This window comes from Pseudophryne corroboree, unplaced genomic scaffold (assembly GCF_028390025.1).
Source record: "Pseudophryne corroboree isolate aPseCor3 unplaced genomic scaffold, aPseCor3.hap2 scaffold_574, whole genome shotgun sequence".
NCBI lineage: Eukaryota > Metazoa > Chordata > Amphibia > Anura > Myobatrachidae > Pseudophryne > Pseudophryne corroboree.
Genome location: NW_026970173.1, coordinates 106,016 through 125,903, shown reverse-complemented (window position 1 = coordinate 125,903; position 19,888 = coordinate 106,016). Strand labels below are relative to the sequence as shown.

Genomic DNA, 19,888 nt, shown 5'->3' with positions numbered 1-19,888 from the left:
TCTTTTCATATGCAGACGAGGGTTGAAGCCAACTTTGACCCACTGCTTGGATGACATCGCCATATGCAAATCCATCTGCTGCAGGCCTTCCCCCAGGAATGCTTGCACTAGTTGTTGCATTTGGTTTGTTGTTTGGGGGTGCTTCAGTATTAGGCAGCCTTCTGCCCTCCCATGTTCATCTGAAAATATGTGTTCTCCCTGCAGTTGTTGTCCCCAGATGAGAGTTCCCTTGTGCTGCCTCAGTTGAATCTCCTTTACTTGACAGAGATGTGCCTGAGCAGCGGCCCTCCCCAGCCCTATCCCAAATCATACTTATTTTGCATAGGAGATACCATGGTCATGAAGACTGTTCTCCCAGGGAGCGGTTCATTCATTGCATTCTGGGTATGCTGACCCCTGTGATTTCCCCAAATGTGGGAAACTCGACTGCATTATTTAATGCGAACTAGGGGTCATCCAAGCACCGCAAAAGGCCGCCATGCCCTGCATACCCCTTTTCTCTTTTCATAAGCAGACGAGGTTTGAAGCCAACTTTGACCCACTGCTTGGATGACATCACTTGCTGCCTTTCCAATGAAGCAAGTTTAATTTAATAATAGGTGAAAAACCATCCCTACAAAGGTGTTAATCAGATACTTGGCTTTGTGGACACTTTTCAGAGCACAAATTTGTTAGCATAAAATAAAGCCAGAAAATGAAGAGCTGTTTAATCACTCAATTGGATTTTTCTGCCAGCATATTTCTTTTTCTCTGCAACCCACTGCTAAATTGTGCTTCCTAGCTGTTTTTATAAAATCACTGAATCAAATCTAACTCTGATTACATCAGAGAAGGCCAGGTACCCTACACCATAACAGGGGGTTTGAAATTTTGACTTGTCTACTTAAAGATCACCAAAATCTGATAACAAGGTCAATTAAGTCTCTGGGTGGGATTGAACCACCAACCTTTTGGTTAATAGCCTTACACACTAACTGATTGCGCCACAGCAACACTTTGCAAAAGTCCATACTGACAAAGGCTAATAAGCATTCATCTAGAACGATTAATAGAAACATTTTAAAAAGTCAATAATGTGGAGAGTTTTTGTAAGATGTTTCTTCCATCAACCAATGAAGAAACACATTGGTACTTTCCCATGATGAGTGAGTGCTTCAGGATCTTTTGCACTTACATGTGCAGCAGAGTACTGTAATGGAAGTGCTGGGTCCATAACCCAGAGGTAGGCAGATTGAAACTATCCTCTGCTATATGCATTTTTTTTTGTTAATTAAAGTAATCCAAAACTGGGATTGATATTTTTGCTCTTTTATTTTTACTTAAAGTACAATAACTTTTACCATTTTAATTTGTTTTAATAGTATATTGACAGTATTGTTTTCTTTCAAAAATCCAATTAATTTTCTTTACCCGATTATTAAAATGGTAATTGACAAAAACAAACTACATTGTCACCAGAAGAGCAATACAAAATGTACAAGTGATATATTAAAATCATCTTTCCAGCTTGAATTTCAATGATGCATTGGGGCAACGATTTTGTGAGAAACATCTTCACCCTTAAATAAAGATTTTCTTAATTCCTTACCTGTGTGCTAATTAGATATCACCTTGTTTTCATATTAAACAGACTTCCACATGAGAAAACAGCAAAGATGCAGTGGCGTTAATGTTTCCTGGTGTCAACCTGTATTATTTCCGTAGATATTGAAATGAGGATGCATCTTGCTGCCTTTCCAATGAAGCAAGTTTAATTTAGTAATAGGTGAAAAACCATCCCTACAAAGATGTTAATCAGATACTTGGCTTTGTGGACACTTTTCTGAGAACAAATTTGTTATCATAAAAATAAAGCCAGAAAATGAAGAGCTGTTTAATCACTCAATTGGATTTTTCTGCCAGCATTTTTCTTTTTCTCTGCAACCCACTGCTAAATTGTGCTTCCTAGCTGTTTTTTTTATAAAATCACTTAATCAAATCTAACTCTGATTACATCAGAGAAGGCCAGGTACCCAACACCATAAGAGGGGGTTTGCAATTTTGACTTGTCTACTTAAATATCACCAAAATCTGATCACAAGGTCAATTACGTCCCTGGGTGGGATTGAACCACCAACCTTTTGATAAATAGCTGAACACACTAACCGATTGCGCCACAGAGACACTTTGCAGAAAATACATACTGACAAAGACTAATAAGCATTCATCTAGAACGTTTCCTAGAAAAACTTTAAAAAGTCAATAATCTGGAGAGTTTTTGTAAGATGTTTCTTCCAGCAACCAATGAAGAAACACATTGGTACTTTCGCATGATGAGTGAGTGCTTCAGGATCTCTTGCACTTACATGTGCAGCAGAGTACTGCAATGGAAGCATGCTGGGCCCATAACCCAGAGGTAGGCAGATTGAAACTATCCTTTGCTATATGCATTATTTTTTTGTACATTAAAGTAATTCATAACTGGGATTGATATTTTAGCTTTTATTTTTACTTAAAGTACAATAACTTTTACCATTTTAATTTGTTTTAATAGTATATTGACAGTATTGTTTTCTTTCAAAAATCCAAGCCACTGCATCTTTGCTGTTTTCTCATATGGAAGTCTGTTTAATGTGAAAACAAGGTGATATCTAATTAGCACACAGGTAAGGAATTAAGAAAATCTTTATTTAAGGGTGAAGATGTTTCTCACAAAATCGTTGCCCCAATGCATCATTGAAATTCAAGCTGGAAAGATGATTTTAATATATCACTTGTACATTTTGTATTGCTCTTCTGGTGACAATGTAGTTTGTTTTTGTCAATTACCATTTTAATAATCGGGTAAAGAAAATTAATTGGATTTTTGAAAGAAAACAATACTGTCAATATACTATTAAAACAAATTAAAATGGTAAAAGTTATTGTACTTTAAGTAAAAATAAAAGCTAAAATATCAATCCCAGTTTTGGATTACTTTAATGAACAAAAAAAATGCATATAGCAAAGGATAGTTTCAATCTGCCTACCTCTGGGTTATGGGCCCAGCATGCTTCCAGTGCAGTACTCTGCTACACATGTAAGTGCAAGAGATCCTGAAGCACTCACTCATCATGCGAAAGTACCAATGTGTTTCTTCATTGGTTGCTGGAAGAAACATCTTACAAAAACTCTCCAGATTATTGACTTTTTAAAGTTTTTCTAGGAAACGTTCTAGATGAATGCTTATTAGTCTTTGTCAGTATGTACTTTTTGCAAAGTGTCTCTGTGGCGCAATCGGTTAGTGTGTTCAGCTATTAATCAAAAGGTTGGTGGTTCAATCCCACCCAGGGACGTAATTGACCTTGTGATCAGATTTTGGTGATATTTAAGTAGACAAGTCAAAATTGCAAACCCCCTCTTATGGTGTAGGGTACCTGGCCTTCTCTGATGTAATCAGAGTTAGATTTGATTAAGTGATTTAAAAAAAAAACAGCTAGGAAGCACAATTTAGCAGTGGGTTGCAGAGAAAAAGAAAAATGCTGGCAGAAAAATCCAATTGAGTGATTAAACAGCTCTTCATTTTCTGGCTTTATTTTTATAACAAATTTGTTCTCTGAAAAGTGTCCACAAAGCCAAGTATCTGATTAACATCTTTGTAGGGATGGTTTTTCACCTATTACTAAATTAAACTTGCTTCATTGGAAAGGCAGCAAGATGCATCCTCATTTCAATATCTACTGAAATAATACAGGTTGACACCAGGAAACATCAACGCCACTGCATCCTTGCTGCTTTCTCATGTGGAAGTCTGTTTAATGTGAAAACAAGGAGATATCTAATTAGCACACAGGTAAGGAATTAAGAAAATCTTTATTTAAGGGTGAAGATGTTTCTCACAAAATCGTTGCCCCAATGCATCATTGAAATTCAAGCTGGAAAGATGATTTTAATATATCACTTGTACATTTTGTATTGCTCTTCTGGTGACAATGTAGTTTGCTTTTGTCAATTACCATTTTAATAATCGGGTAAAGAAAATTAATTGGATTTTTGAAAGAAAACAATACTGTCAATATACTATTAAAACAAATTAAAATGGTAAAAGTTATTGTACTTTAAGTAAAAATAAAAGAGCAAAAATATCAATCCCAGTTTTGGATTACTTTAATTAACAAAAAAAAATGCATATAGCAGAGGATAGTTTCAATCTGCCTACCTCTGGGTTATGGACCCAGCATGCTTCCATTACAGTACTCTGCTGCACATGTAAGTGCAAGAGATCCTGAAGCACTCACTCATCATGGGAAAGTACCAATGTGTTTCTTCATTGGTTGATGGAAGAAACATCTTACAAAAACTCTCCACATTATTGACTTTTTAAAATGTTTCTAGGAATCGTTCTAGATGAATGCTTATTAGCCTTTGTCAGTATCTACTTTTGCAAAGTGTTGCTGTGGCGCAATCAGTTAGTGTGTAAGGCTATTAACCAAAAGGTTGGTGGTTCAATTCCACCCAGGGACTTAATTGACCTTGTTATCAGATTTTGGTGATCTTTAAGTAGACAAGTCAAAATTTCAAACCCCCTGTTATGGTGTAGGGTACCTGGCCTTCTCTGATGTAATCAGAGTTAGATTTGATTCAGTGATTTTATAAAAACAGCTAGGAAGCACAATTTAGCAGTGGGTTGCAGAGAAAAAGAAATATGCTGGCAGAAAAATCCAATTGAGTGATTAAACAGCTCTTCATTTTCTGGCTTTATTTTTATGCTAACTAATTTGTTCTCTGAAAAGTGTCCACAAAGCCAAGTATCTGATTAACATATTTGTAGGGATGGTTTTTCACCTATTACTAAATTAAACTTGCTTCATTGGAAAGGCAGCAAGATGCATCCTCATTTCAATATCTACTGAAATAATACAGGTTGACACCAGGAAACATTAACGCCACTGCATCCTTGCTGCTTTCTCATGTGGAAGTCTGTTTAATGTGAAAACAAGGTGATATCTAATTAGCACACAGGTAAGGAATTAAGAAAATCTTTATTTAAGGGTGAAGATGTTTCTCACAAAATCGTTGCCCCAATGCATCATTGAAATTCAAGCTGGAAAGATGATTTTAATATATCACTTGTACATTTTGTATTGCTCTTCTGGTGACAATGTAGTTTGTTTTTGTCAATTACCATTTTAATAATAGGGTAAAGAAAATTAAGTGGATTTTTGAAAGAAAACAATACTGTCAATATACTATTAAAACAAATTAAAATGGTAAAAGTTATTGTACTTTAAGTAAAAATAAAAGCTAAAATATCAATCCCAGTTTTGGATTACTTTAATGAACAAAAAAAAATGCATATAGCAAAGGATAGTTTCAATCTGCCTACCTCTGGGTTATGGGCCCAGCATGCTTCCATTGCAGTACTCTGCTGCACATGTAAGTGCAAGAGATCCTGAAGCACTCACTCATCATGCGAAAGTACCAATGTGTTTCTTCATTGGTTGCTGGAAGAAACATCTTACAAAAACTCTCCAGATTATTGACTTTTTAAAGTTTTTCTAGGAAACGTTCTAGATGAATGCTTATTAGTCTTTGTCAGTATATAGTTTTTGCAAAGTGTCTCTGTGGCGCAATCGGTTAGTGTGTTCAGCTATTAATCAAAAGGTTGGTGGTTCAATCCCACCCAGGGACGTAATTGACCTTGTGATCAGATTTTGGTGATATTTAAGTAGACAAGTCAAAATTGCAAACCCCCTCTTATGGTGTAGGGTACCTGGCCTTCTCTGATGTAATCAGAGTTAAATTTGATTAAGTGGTTTTATAAAAAAACAGCTAGGAAGCACAATTTAGCAGTGGGTTGCAGAGAAAAAGAAAAATGCTGGCAGAAAAATCCAATTGAGTGATTAAACAGCTCTTCATTTTCTGGCTTTATTTTTATGATAACAAATTTGTTCTCTGAAAAGTGTCCACAAAGCCAAGTATCTGATTAACATCTTTGTAGGGATGGTTTTTCACCTATTACTAAATTAAACTTGCTTCATTGGAAAGGCAGCAAGATGCATCCTCCTTTCAATATCTACGGAAATAATACAGGTTGACACCAGGAAACATTAACGCCACTGCATCTTTGCTGTTTTCTCATGTGGAAGTCTGTTTAATGTGAAAACAAGGTGATATCTAATTAGCACACAGGTAAGGAATTAAGAAAATCTTTATTTAAGGGTGAAGATGTTTCTCACAAAATCGTTGCCCCAATGCATCATTGAAATTCAAGCTGGAAAGATGATTTTAATATATCACTTGTACATTTTGTATTGCTCTTCTGGTGACAATGTAGTTTGTTTTTGTCAATTACCATTTTAATAATCGGGTAAAGAAAATTAAGTGGATTTTTGAAAGAAAACAATACAGTCAATTATAAGGGCACGGTCGTGCCCTTATATTAAGGCTGAATCGAACAAACGGAATTCTCCCATAGGGAACTTCTGAGATGGGGGCATGGTGTTTGAGGGGCTACACCTCAAAACTGATTGGACGTACTGAGCTGAAATTTGGTATGGACGCGTAGAATCGTCACCCGCTGCTGCAGGACAAATTTCAGGGCAAAATAATAAAAAATGAGAAATTGGGAGTAAGCTAAATTTCCAACTGTCAGTTTTTTTCTGCCACTCCCTCTGTGGCTTTTTGACAACGTTTTCCCATAGAGTGAATGAAGATTTTTTTGGGAAGGCATAAGTCAGGATAGAGGACGAATTAAGACTTGGGGTTTGTTTTACTAGATAGAGTATGCCCCAGTGCAGTGCCTTTTGGGTTTGTGGTTTTTCAGAAAGTTATAGGGTTTTTTTAATTAAGAGAAATATGCCCCATTATAGAGATAGGGCATTTCAATTTGTTGCGCCTGCGCAGTGACCGCCAGCAGGGGGTGTACAGAGAGTAGCTCTGGCAGTTGGGCACGAGGAGACAGAGCGGGAAGGAGTCACGTGGAGCTGCAGGAGGACAGCCAGCGGTTCCCGGCGTGTGAGTTCATTGAGGTCCATGAAGCGGGAGGAGATCGCCGGAGCTGCGTAGCACTGGGTGAGTTCTGTCAGGCAGCCCACCGCTGTGTACCCAGCTTCCACTTCTCCCCCGCGTGTCCGGCCACCCCCTCTCCTCCCGCTGTGTCCGGCCACCCCCCCTCCTCCCGCTGTGTCCGGCCACCCCCCTCCTCCCGCTGTGTCCGGCCACCCCCCCTCCTCCCGCTGTGTCCGGCCACCCCCCCTCCTCCTCTCTGCTGTGTGTCCGTTCTCCCCCCGCACTCCCTGCTGTGTGTCCGTCCCCCCCCCGCCCTCCCTGCTGTCCGTCCCCCCCGCCCTCCCTGCAGCGCCTGACACACGCACACGCAGCGCCTGACACACACGCACACACGCAGCACCTGACACACACACACAGACGCAGCACCTGACACTCACACGGACCTGACACACACGCACACACTCACACGCAGCGCCTTACACACACAGACACGCAGCGCCTGACACACACAGACACGCAGCGCCTGACACACACACACTCACGCACCTGACACACACACTCACGCACCTGACACACACACACACACTCACGCACCTGACACACACACACTCACGCACCTGACACACGCACACTCACGCACCTGACACACGCACACGGCACGCAGCACCTGACACACACACACAGCACCTGACACACACACACGCAGCACCTGACACACAGACATGCAGCGCCTGACACACACATGCAGACATGCAGCACCTGACACACACACGCAGACACGCAGCACCTGACACACACACACACACACACACACACGCAGCACCTGACACACACACGCAGACACGCAGCACCTGACACACACACACACACACACACACAGCACCTGACACACACACACACACACACACACACACACGCAGCACCTGACACAGACATGCAGCGCCTGACACACACGCAGACATGCAGCACCTGACACACACATGCAGCACCTGACAGACACACACACACACACACATGCAGCACCTGACACACCCACACACACAGACATGCAGCACCTGACACACCCACACACACACGCAGCACCTGACACACATACATACATACATGTGGCATTTAACGCACACACGCACAGCACCTGACACACAATCATATACACTCAGAGCACCTAACACACACATACACTCGCAGCACCTCACACACACTCGTATACACACGCAGCACCTGCCACTCACACATATATACACATGTAGCACCTGCCACTCCCACATACATGAACAGCACCTAACACACACATATATACATGCAGCACCTGACACACACATACACGTGCAGCACCTGACAGTCACACACATACAGATGCGACACAAACACATACACGCTCAACACCTGACACCCACGTGGCAGCTGACGCATACAAATGCAGCACCTGAGATACACACATATACACGTGCAGCACCTGAGACACACACATACACGTACAGCACCTGACACACACACACATGTATGTACACGCGCGGCTCCAGGCACACACATACGTACGTACACACGCGGAATTTAACACACACACACACATACACGTGCGGCACCTGACACACATGTACGAACACGCGCGGCTCCTGACACACACACACACACGCGTGGCTCCTGACACACACACACATGTACGAACACGCGCGGCTCCTGACACACACACGTATATACGTATACGCACGGCACCTGACACCTACACGTATGTACGTATACGCACGGCTCCTGACACCCACACGCATGTACACGCGCGGCTCCTGGCACACACACACACGTACGTACACGCGCGGCACCTGACACACGCCTGTACGTACACACATGCACAGCACCTGACATACACACATGTAGGTACGCGCCACCTGACACACACACACACACGTACACGCACGACACTTGACACACACGTACGTACACGCACGGCACTGACACGTATGTACGCGCACGGCACCTGACACTCACGTACATACTAGTGATGAGTGGGTTCGGTTCGTCGGAATCCGAACCCCCCGAACTTCACCCATTTTACACGGGTCCGAGGCAGGTTCGAACCTTCCCGCCTTGCTCGGCTAGCCCGAGCGCGCACGAACGTCATCATCCCGCTGTCGGATTCTCGCGAGATTCGGATGTCTGCATTCGTGGAAAGGGATCCCATGTGTAAACATGGGACCCCTTTCAGTCCGTCTGGTCCGGGTGTTCGGTTTGTTGTTTTGCCAAGTACGTGGATTTAATCTGGAACCTGGATCAGGTGAGTATAATTATCTTTTATTTTCAGGTACCCGTGGATTCTACTTGGAGAAGAGGACCGACTGCTTCATGTCAACATAGGTAAGTATGGGTGTGTCGGCAGGTGGGAAATAAAGTTATATTTTTACGGTGTCTGTGTCCTGTTTTTATTTGGGTATTTTTTCCCCAGTAGAACTACAGGTACCAGCGGGCCCGTTTTTCTCCTGCATGCTGGTACTTGTGGTTCTCCAAGTACCAGCTTGCGGGGGAGGCTTGCTGGGACTTGTAGTACTACTAGAAAAAACAATATTATTTAAATTTTCTCAAGGCTATCAGCCTCCCATCCGCAGCCCTTGGATGGGGGGGACAGCCTCGGGCTTCACCCCTGGCCCTTGGGTGGCTGGGGGGGACCCCTTGATTGAAGGGGTCCCCACTCCCCAAGGGTACCCCGGCCAGGGGTGACTAGTTGGATATTTAATGCCACGGCCGCAGGGCACTGTATAAAAGTGACCCCCGGCTGTGGCATTATCTGTCCAGCTAGTGGAGCCCGATGCTGGTGTAAAAAATACGGGGGACCCCTACTCTTTTTGTTCCCCGTATTTTTTGCACCAGCACCAGGCGCAGAGCCCGGTGCTGGTTTTAAAAATACGGGGGATCCCCTGTCCGTTTTTCCCCCAGATTTTTAGAACCAGGACCGGCTCGAAGAGCCCGAGGCTCGTTATGCTTTGGAGGGGGGACCCACGCAATTTTTTTTCGGGTTTTTCACATTCCATTTAAAAAATAAATAATATTTTAAAAAATATATAAATAATACTTGTGCCTCCAAAAAAGACAAACCAAGTACCTAATCCCTTCTAATATAAATAGATATGCTATTACCAAAAAAAAAAAACTGCAAAAAAAAAACATGTTTTTTAATTTTTTTTATTAGATTCCGCCAGCAAAGTGTGGCGGATTGAAAATGACGAATTTACTGTTTAAAAGCACTGTTGTCGAATTTACAAACTTCAATTGAATATACTTTTGTCGAATTGCCGCATTTGTACCATTGCAGAAAAGTCGAATTTGTCAAATGTCGAATTTTAAAGTCGAATTTTGAAAGCGTGTAAGAATAGGCTCCGTCCCCTTCTACCCCTGTACCTTGCTCTCTCCTGTCTGTGCTCTCTCCCGTCTGTAGGACTAGGCCCCGCCCCCTTCTTACCCTCCTGTGACTGCTCTCTCCTGACAAGTGGACCAGGCCTGCCCCCTACACGCTGCTGGTGTCTTCATTGTTACTTGGTCTGGAGCTCCGTTGGGGAGAGAACTCACGTGAGCTCATTAAGAATGAGGAACTGGGATGTTTTAATTTTATTGTGAGTAGTGTAGTGTGGTGATGTAGTATGTTGTATGGGGGGTATAGTGTAATTATGAAGTGCAGCATATGGGAGGGCTGTAGCATAGTGATGTAGTGTGGCATATGGGTGGTGGTAGCGCATAGGCGTGCGTACAGGGGGTGCCTGGTGCGCACAGGCACTCCCTAATGTCCAGCACCGCTGCACGCCACGCTTGCTGTAGCACAGTGATCGCTGAGTGTGTGATCGGTGGAGCCTAGCCTGCAGCTCATTTCCGTACCTCCCACCACCGCTGCACCCGACCCCCCTCTGCCTGCTGCTAATACTATGCTGAGTGCATTCATCGGCGGCCTCACTGGGGGGACTGGCGTCACCTTGCAATGTGACATGGTGATGTCCGCCCATGCTCTCCTCCCGCCCACCTGTGCTTTCCTCCTGCTGCGGTCTCTCAGTCCTAGTGTGCCGCGGCCGCCACACCACTGGCAGTGTTCCTCTAGGAGGGACTGGGAGCTGCTGGCAGACACATTCTGCTGAGACTTACTTGTCAGTGCGGGTTCCGGACGGCAGGCGGCGGGTGGGAGGGCAGACGGGGAGCAGGTGTCACAAGGAGTGTGTGGGTAACTAATTCACAATACTTCCGCTCAACGTGGCACTGCTGGTCCTTCATCTCCCATGTCTCTTCACCAGGTGGCGGGCGGCCCGGAAATTAAGTGATGTGTTGTGCAGCAGTCAGTGTGAAGTGACTGTGAGTAACACTGGTGGTGCTGATGATGCTGCTGCAGAATCTGGAAGCAATTAATTCATAAATATAATGTACTCTATCAGTGTTTCTCTGACGTCCTAGTGGATGCTGGGAACTCCATAAGGACCATGGGGATTAGCGGCTCCGCTGGAGACTGGGCACAAAAGTAAAGCTTTAGGACTACCTGGTGTGCACTGGCTCCTCCCCCTATGACAATCCTCCAAGCCTCAGTTAGATTTTTGTGCCCGGCCGAGAAGGGTGCACACTAGGGGCTCTCCTGAGCTTCTTAGTGAAAGTTTAGTTTTAGGTTTTTTATTTTCAGTGAGACCTGCTGGCAACAGGCTCACTGCATCGAGGGACTAAGGGGAGAAGAAGCGAACTCACCTGCGTGCAGAGTGGATTGGGCTTCTTAGGCTACTGGACACCATTAGCTCCAGAGGGACCGAACACAGGCCCAGCCTCGGAGCTCGGTCCCAGAGCCGCGCCGCCGGCCCCCTTACAGAGCCAGAAGCAAGAAGAGGTCCGGAAAATCGGCGGCAGAAGACATCCTGTCTTCACCAAGGTAGCGCACAGCACTGCAGCTGTGCGCCATTGCTCCTCAGCACACTTCACACTTCGGTCACTGAGGGTGCAGGGCGCTAGGGGGGGGGCGCCCTGAGCAGCAATAGAAACACCTTGGCTGGCGAAAATACATCACATATAGCCCCCAGGGCTATATGGATGAATTTTAACCCCTGCCAGATTCCACAGAAAAACGGGAGAAAAGGCCGCCGAGAAGGGGGCGGAGCCTATCTCCTCAGCACACTGGCGCCATTTTCTCTCACAGCTCCGTTGGAGGGAAGCTCCCTGGCTCTCCCCTGCAGTTACTACACTACAGAAAGGGGTTAAAAAAGAGAGGGGGGCACTAATTAGGCGTAGTATAACAATACAGCAGCTATAAGGGGAAAAACACTTATATAAGGTTATCCCTGTATATATATTATTAGCGCTCTGGTGTGTGCTGGCATACTCTCCCTCTGTCTCCCCAAAGGGCTAGTGGGGTCCTGTCCTCTATCAGAGCATTCCCTGTGTGTGTGCTGTGTGTCGGTACGATTGTGTCGACATGTATGAGGAGGAAAATGGTGTGGAGGCGGAGCAATTGCCTGTAATGGAGTTGTCACCCCCTAGGGAGTCAACACCTGAGTGGCTGAGCTTATGGAAGGAATTACGTGACAGTGTCAGCTCTTTACAAAAGATTGATGACATGAGACAGCCGGCTACTCAGCCTGTGCCTGTCCAGGTGTCTCAAAAGCCATCAGGGGCTCTAAAACGCCCGTTACCGCAGATGGCAGATACAGACGCCGACACGGATACTGATTCCAGTGTCGACAATTAAGAGACGAATGTGACTTCCAGTAGGGCCACACGTTACATGATTGAGGCTATGGAAAATGTTTTTACACATTTCTGATAATACCAGTACCACTAAAAAGGGTATTATGTTGGGTGAGAAAAAACTGCCTGTAGTTTTTCCTGCATCTGAGGAATTAAATGAAGTGTGTGATGATGCGTGGGTTTCCCCCGATAAAAACTGTTAATTCCTAAAAAGTTATTAGCATCATACCCCTTCCCGCCAGAGGATAGGGCACATTGGGAAACACCCCCTAGGGTGAATAAAGCGCTCACACGCTTGTCTAAACAGGTGGCACTACCGTCCCCGGATACGGCCGCCCTTAAGGAACCTGCTGACAGAAAGCAGTAAAATATCCTAAAATGTATATACACTCACACGGGTGTGATACTGCGACCAGCAATCGCCTCAGCCTGGATGTGCAGTGCTGGGGTGGCTTGGTCGGATTCCCTGACTGACAATATTGATACCCTAGATAGGGACAGTATATTACTGACTATAGAGCATTTAAAATATGCTTTCTATATATGCGTGATGCACAGAGGGATATTTGCCGACTGGCATCAAGAGTAAGTGCGCTGTCCATTTCTGCCAGAAGAGGGTTATGGACAAGACAGTGGTCAGGTGATGCTGATTCCAAAAGGCATATGGAAGTATCGCCTTATAAAAGGGAGGAGTTATTTGGGGTAGGTCTAACAGACCTGGTGGCCACGGCAACGGCTGGGAAATCCACATTTTTACCCCAGGTAGCCTCTCAACATAAGAAGACGCCGTATTATCAGGCGCAGTCCTTTGGGCCCCATAAGGGCAAGCGGGCAAAAGGCTCCTCATTTCTGCCCCGTGGCAGAGGGAGAGGAAAAAGGCTGCAGCAAACAGCCAGTTCCCAGGAACAGAAACGGTGTGGGCCCGTCTCATAAATTTCAGCGTGCAGTGGGCTCACTCACAGGTGGACCCCTGGATCCTTCAGGTGGTATCTCAGGGGTACAAATTGGAATTCGAGACGTCTCCCCTTCGCCGTTTTCCTAAAGTCTGCTTTACCGACGTCTCCCTCCGACAGGGAGGCGGTATGGGAAGCCATTCACAAGCTGTATTCCCAGCAGGTGATAATCAAGGTACCCCTCCTACAACAGGGAAAGGGGTATTATTCCACGCTGTTTGTGGTACCGAAGCCGGACGGCTCGGTGAGACCTAATTTAAATCTGAAATCCTTGAACACTTACATACAAAGGTTCAAATTCAAGATGGAGTCACTCAGAGCGGTGATGGCAAACCGGGAAGAAGGGGATTATATGGTGTCTCTGGACATCAAGGATGCTTATCTCCATGTCCCAAATTACCCTTCTCACCAAGGGTACCTCAGGTTTGTGGTACAGAACTGTCACTATCAGTTTCAGACGCTGCCGTTTGGTTTGTCCACGGCACCCCGGGTCTTTACCAAAGTAATGGCCGAAATGATGATACTCCTTCGAAGGAAGGGAGTTTTAATTATCCCTTACTTGGACGATCTCCGGATAAGGGCAAGATCCAGGGAACAGTTGGTAGTCGGGGTAGCACTATCTCAGGTAGTGTTGCGGCAGCACGGTTGGATTCTTAATATTCCAAAATCGCAGCTGATCCCTACGACACGTCTTCTATTCCTAAGGATGATCCTGGACACAGTCCAGAAAATAAGAATTTACTTACCGATAATTCTATTTCTCATAGTCCGTAGTGGATGCTGGGGACTCCGAAAGGACCATGGGGAATAGCGGCTCCGCAGGAGACTGGGCACAAAGTAAAAGCTTTAGGACTAGCTGGTGTGCACTGGCTCCTCCCCCTATGACCCTCCTCCAAGCCTCAGTTAGGATACTGTGCCCGGACGAGCGTACACAATAAGGAAGGATTTTGAATCCCGGGTAAGACTCATACCAGCCACACCAATCACACCGTACAACTTGTGATCTGAACCCAGTTAACAGCATGATAACAAAGAGATAGGCATTGGAAAATTCAGGGCTATAACAAGTAGATGAAGCACTAACAGGAGGCTTTAAAATTTTCATTCTAGTGTCTTTCGTTTGGGAGAAAAATGCAAAGGTACAATACAGCTTTTCCTTGCCGATATCTCTCTTTTGCAAAGAGATAGGCATTGGAAAATTCAGGGCTATAACGTGTAGATGAAGCATTAACAGGAGGCTTTAAAATTTTCATTCTAGTGTCCTTCGTTTGGGAGAAAAATGCAAAGGTACAATACAGCTTTTCCTTGCCGATATCTCTCTTTTGCAAAGAGATAGGCATTGGAAAATTCAGGGCTATAACGTGTAGATGAAGCACTAACAGGAGGCTTTAAAATTTTTATTCTAGTGTCCTTCGTTTGGGAGAAAAATGCAAAGGTACAATACAGCTTTTCCTTGCCGATATCTCTCTTTTGCAAAGAGATAGGCATTGGAAAATTCAGGGCTATAACGTGTAGATGAAGCACTAACAGGAGGCTTTAAAATTTTCATTCTAGTGTCTTTCGTTTGGGAGAAAAATGCAAAAGTACAATGCAGCTTTTCCTTGCCGATATCTCTCTTTTGCAAAGAGATAGGCATTGGAAAATGCAGGGCTATAACGTGTAGATGAAGCACTAACAGGAGGCTTTAAAATTTTCATTCTAGTGTCTTTCGTTTGGGAGAAAAATGCAAAGGTACAATACAGCATTTCCTTGCCGATATCTCTCTTTTGCAAAGAGATAGGCATTGGAAAATTCAGGGCTATTACGTGTAGATGAAGCACTAACAGGAGGCTTTAAAATTTTCATTCTAGTGTCTTTCGTTTGGGAGAAAAATGCAAAAGTACAATGCAGCTTTTCCTTGCCGATATCTCTCTTTTGCAAAGAGATAGGCATTGGAAAATGCAGGGCTATAACGTGTAGATGAAGCACTAACAGGAGGCTTTAAAATTTTCATTCTAGTGTCTTTCGTTTGGGAGAAAAATGCAAAGGTACAATACAGCATTTCCTTGCCGATATCTCTCTTTTGCAAAGAGATAGGCATTGGAAAATTCAGGGCTATAACGTGTAGATTAAGCACTAACAGGAGGCTTTAAAATTTTCATTCTAGTGTCCTTCGTTTGGGAGAAAAATGCAAAGGTGCAATACAGCTTTTCCTTGCCGATATCTCTCTTTTGCAAAGAGATAGGCATTGGAAAATTCAGGGCTATAACGTGTAGTTGAAGCACTAATAGGAGGCTTTAAAATTTTCATTCTAGTGTCCTTCGTTTGGGAGAAAAATGCAAAGGTACAATACAGCTTTTCCTTGCCGATATCTCTCTTTTGCAAAGAGATAGGCATTGGAAAATTCAGGGCTATAACGTGTAGATGAAGCACTAATAGGAGGCTTTAAAATTTTCATTCTAGTGTCCTTCGTTTGGGAGAAAAATGCAAAGGTACAATACAGCTTTTCCTTGCCGATATCTCTCTTTTGCAAAGAGATAGGAATTGGAAAATTCAGGGCTAAAACGTGTAGATGAAGCACTAACAGGAGGCTTTAAAATTTTCATTCTAGTGTCTTTCGTTTGGGAGAAAAATGCAAAGGTACAATACAGCATTTCCTTGCCGATATCTCTCTTTTGCAAAGAGATAGGCATTGGAAAATTCAGGGCTATTACGTGTAGATGAAGCACTAACAGGAGGCTTTAAAATTTTCATTCTAGTGTCCTTCGTTTGGGAGAAAAATGCAAAGGTACAGTACAGCTTTTCCTTGCCGATATCTCTCTTTTGCAAAGAGATAGGCATTGGAAAATTCAGGGCTATAACGTGTAGACGAAGCACTAACAGGAGGCTTTAAAATTTTCATTCTAGTGTCTTTCGTTTGGGAGAAAAATGCAAAGGTACAATACAGCTTTTCCTTGCCGATATCTCTCTTTTGCAAAGAGCTAGGCATTGGAAAATTCAGAGCTATAACGTGTAGATGAAGCACTAACAGTAGGCTTTAAAATTTTCATTCTAGTGTCTTTCGTTTGGGAGAAAAATGCAAAGGTACAATACAGCTTTTCCTTGCCAATATCTCTCTTTTGCAAAGAGATAGGCATTGGAAAATGCAGGGCTATAACGTGTAGATGAAGCACTAACAGGAGGCTTTAAAATTTTCATTCTAGTGTCTTTCGTTTGGGAGAAAAATGCAAAGGTACAATACAGATTTTCCTTGCCGATATCTCTCTTTTGCAAAGAGCTAGGCATTGGAAAATTCAGGGCTATAACGTGTAGATGAAGCACTAACAGGAGGCTTTAAAATTTTCATTCTAGTGTCCTTCGTTTGGGAGAAAAATGCAAAGGTACAATACAGCTTTTCCTTGCCAATATCTCTCTTTTGCAAAGAGCTAGGCATTGGAAAATTCAGGGCTATACCGTGTAGTTGAAGCACTAACAGGAGGCTTTTAAATTTTCATTCTAGTGTCCTTCGTTTGGGAGAAAAATGCAAAGTTACAATACAGCTTTTCCTTGCCGATATCTCTCTTTTGCAAAGAGATAGGCATTGGAAAATTCAGGGCTATAACGTGTAGATGAAGCACTGACAGGAGGCTTTAAAATTTTCATTCTAGTGTCTTTCGTTTGGGAGAAAAATGCAAAGGTACAATACAGCTTTTCCTTGCCGATATCTCTCTTTTGCAAAGAGCTAGGCATTGGAAAATTCAGGGCTATAACGTGTAGATGAAGCACTAACAGTAGGCTTTAAAATTTTCATTCTAGTGTCTTTCGTTTGGGAGAAAAATGCAAAGGTACAATACAGCTTTTCCTTGCCAATATCTCTCTTTTGCAAAGAGCTAGGCATTGGAAAATTCAGGGCTATACCGTGTAGATGAAGCACTAACAGGAGGCTTTTAAATTTTCATTCTAGTGTCCTTCGTTTGGGAGAAAAATGCAAAGGTACAATACAGCTTTTCCTTGCCGATATCTCTCTTTTGCAAAGAGATAGGCATTGGAAAATTCAGGGCTATAACGTGTAGATGAAGCACTAACAGGAGGCTTTAAAATTTTAATTCTAGTGTCTTTCGTTTGGGAGAAAAATACAAAGGTACAATACAGTTTTTCCTTGCCGATATCTCTCTTTGGCAAAGAGATAGGCATTGGAAAATTCAGGGCTATAACGTGTAGATGAAGCACTAACAGGAGGCTTTAAAATTTTCATTCTAGTGTCTTTCGTTTGGGAGAAAAATGCAAAAGTACAATGCAGCTTTTCCTTGCCGATATCTCTCTTTTGCAAAGAGATAGGCATTGGAAAATGCAGGGCTATAACGTGTAGATGAAGCACTAACAGGAGGCTTTAAAATTTTCATTCTAGTGTCTTTCGTTTGGGAGAAAAATGCAAAGGTACAATACAGCATTTCCTTGCCGATATCTCTCTTTTGTAAAGAGATAGGCATTGGAAAATTCAGGGCTATTACGTGTAGATGAAGCACTAACAGGAGGCTTTAAAATTTTAATTCTAGTGTCTTTCGTTTGGGAGAAAAATGAAAAGGTACAATACAGTTTTTCCTTGCCGATATCTCTCTTTGGCAAAGAGATAGGCATTGGAAAATTCAGGGCTATAACGTGTAGATGAAGCACTAACAGGAGGCTTTAAAATTTTCATTCTAGTGTCTTTCGTTTGGGAGAAAAATGCAAAGGTACAATACAGCTTTTCCTTGCCGATATCTCTCTTTTGCAAAGAGATAGGCATTGGAAAATTCAGGGCTATAACGTGTAGATGAAGCACTAACAGGAGGCTTTAAAATTTTCATTCTAGTGTCTTTCGTTTGGGAGAAAAATGCAAAGGTACAATACAGCATTTCCTTGCCGATATCTCTCTTTTGTAAAGAGATAGGCATTGGAAAATTCAGGGCTATTACGTGTAGATGAAGCACTAACAGGAGGCTTTAAAATTTTCATTCTAGTGTCTTTCGTTTGGGAGAAAAATGCAAAAGTACAATGCAGCTTTTCCTTGCCGATATCTCTCTTTTGCAAAGAGATAGGCATTGGAAAATGCAGGGCTATAACGTGTAGATGAAGCACTAACAGGAGGCTTTAAAATTTTCATTCTAGTGTCTTTCGTTTGGGAGAAAAATGCAAAGGTATAATACAGCATTTCCTTGCCGATATCTCTCTTTTGCAAAGAGATAGGCATTGGAAAATTCAGGGCTATAACGTGTAGACGAAGCACTAACAGGAGGCTTTAAAATTTTCATTCTAGTGTCTTTCGTTTGGGAGAAAAATGCAAAGGTACAATACAGCTTTTCCTTGCCGATATCTCTCTTTTGCAAAGAGATAGGCATTGGAAAATTCAGGGCTATAACGTGTAGATGAAGCACTAACAGGAGGCTTTAAAATTTTTATTCTAGTGTCCTTCGTTTGGGAGAAAAATGCAAAGGTACAATACAGCTTTTCCTTGCCGATATCTCTCTTTTGCAAAGAGATAGGAATTGGAAAATTCAGGGCTATAACGTGTAGATGAAGCACTAATAGGAGGCTTTAAAATTTTCATTCTAGTGTCTTTCGTTTGGGAGAAAAATGCAAAGGTACAATACAGCTTTTCCTTGCCAATATCTCTCTTTTGCAAAGAGCTAGGCATTGGAAAATTCAGGGCTATAACGCAGGCTTTTTCAACCAGTGTGCCGTGGCACACTAGTGTGCCGCGACCAGTTGCAAGGTGTGCCGCGGAGCCAGAGCAGCTTCCTGTACCTTCAGAGTGAATTGTTGGCCCGGGCTCTTCTTAGAGGATCAGTCATGCTCTGGCCATGACCTATGATTTGATGACGTGGCAGTGTGATATCATAGGTCACAGCCGCAGCGTCTCACCACCCAGCCAGCCCACCCGCCTGTATACACATCTTCCAGTTCCCGCTTGCATCCACAACTTTCCTTTCCCACCCACATCCACACCTGCCCGACCGACAGCTGCTCAGTATTCTCAGCACTCCACTATGAACAATCCCCGTCACTGAGGGACAGGGAGGAGAACAGCTAGTCGGTAGGGGCTAATATTTGTTATGTTATTTTTCCTGTGGGGAGCAATAGGATTTATGGATTTATGGGGGGAACAATGTGAATAATTCATGTGTGGAGCAACAGGATTTATGTGGGTAGAAATGTGATAGATTTATGTGTGAGCAACATGATTTATGTGGGGAGCAATGTGATTGTTTTTCCTGTGTAGGCCAATGTATGTATGGATTCTTTTTTTTACTGTGATGGCCAATGTGTTTTTT

At 43.3% G+C, this 19,888-nt stretch overlaps 1 pseudogene; it reads left to right on the top strand.

The window, feature by feature from the left end:
* The first annotated feature begins 308 nt into the window (after positions 1 to 308).
* Positions 309 to 487, top strand: LOC135033621 (U1 spliceosomal RNA; annotated as a pseudogene).
* Positions 488 to 19,888: the final 19,401 nt, after the last annotated feature.